Genomic DNA, 1,213 nt, shown 5'->3' on the forward strand with positions numbered 1-1,213 from the left:
AAAAAAAAAAAAAAAAAAAGTTCCTATGCTCACCATTTCCCACAGGAAGCTGCATAGTGGGGGGTCCTCGCCCTGACACTGCCACTGTCAGTGTGACTTCTGGGGGTGAGATACCATGGAGGGGCCTTCCTGTTCCAAGCCCACGGTCTGTGATCTGAGTCGCTGCCCTCCGCTCCTTGCTGGGGTGGGAAACTGCGAGGCGCTGCACATCGGTGGTGGTGGCAGCTTCTCCTGATGAAGACATCAATGGTGTCTGGTTTTCAAGGCCACCAAGAGGAATAAATCATACCCCCCTCTCCACACACCCCCATGCCTATGTCCTGTTAGTAGGAGCTTCTCCTGCCTCATGGGACAACTAATTGACTTTTGTTTTTTTAAAGCCCAGTTCTCAAAGGACACAGAGGGGTGAGGTGAGGCTAAAAATTAGAGGGTGGGTCCGACCTGCCCAAAGGGGAGACAAGGACTCCAGAGACGGAGGACCCTGGCGGGGAAGGGGCACCATGGCAATGGGGGCCTGCACACCCCGCCTCAGAGCCCTGGGGGCCTCAAGACCTGTGAGGAGGTCTTCGTGAGCCAGGGCAGCAGCTGGCGGGGAGCAACTGCTCTGCCAGCCGCTCCCCCCGGCCAGGATCAGGCTCCCCACAGCGTCCTGGCACCACGTCAACTCTAGGATTCCCGTCCGGTCCCACGGAGATGGGGCCAGCTCCAGTGATGGCTGCACTGGCACCGGGCTTCCCACGAGCTGGCAGGCAGGCGCTCGCAGTTGGATGGATTAATTTGATTTTTGTAAAGGAGAAATATACTGTTTCTCATACCTGAATGTTGAGAAGCAAATTTATACCCGTTAAACTGGACCGTGGGTACATGTGACCCTGCAATCTCCCGGCACGTCAGAGGCATTGAGGGAAGCGCCACAGGCCTGTGGGGTTTCAGAGAACAAAGTCCTCTGAGGGAGGTGAAGAGAGTATCTCCTGGGCCAAAGCTAACATGGGGGGTACACGGGACAGAGCCGAAATGGGAAGGGCCCCCTTTACCACATGAAAGTCTTCCAGTACCTTGCAGGGTCTGTGGGAGTCTGTGACAGTGGGGCAGGTGGCCAGGGCCGTGGGCCAAGCCCTATGGAGCACTTGGTGGTCAAACCCGGAGCACCTCCTGTGCTCCCTTCAGAGCTGGAGCCTGGCAGAGGACTGGAGGAGACAAAGCACTACAAAAA

This window comes from Propithecus coquereli, unplaced genomic scaffold (assembly GCF_000956105.1).
Source record: "Propithecus coquereli isolate 6110/MARCELLA unplaced genomic scaffold, Pcoq_1.0 Scaffold138, whole genome shotgun sequence".
In the NCBI taxonomy this organism is placed as follows: Eukaryota; Metazoa; Chordata; class Mammalia; order Primates; family Indriidae; genus Propithecus; species Propithecus coquereli.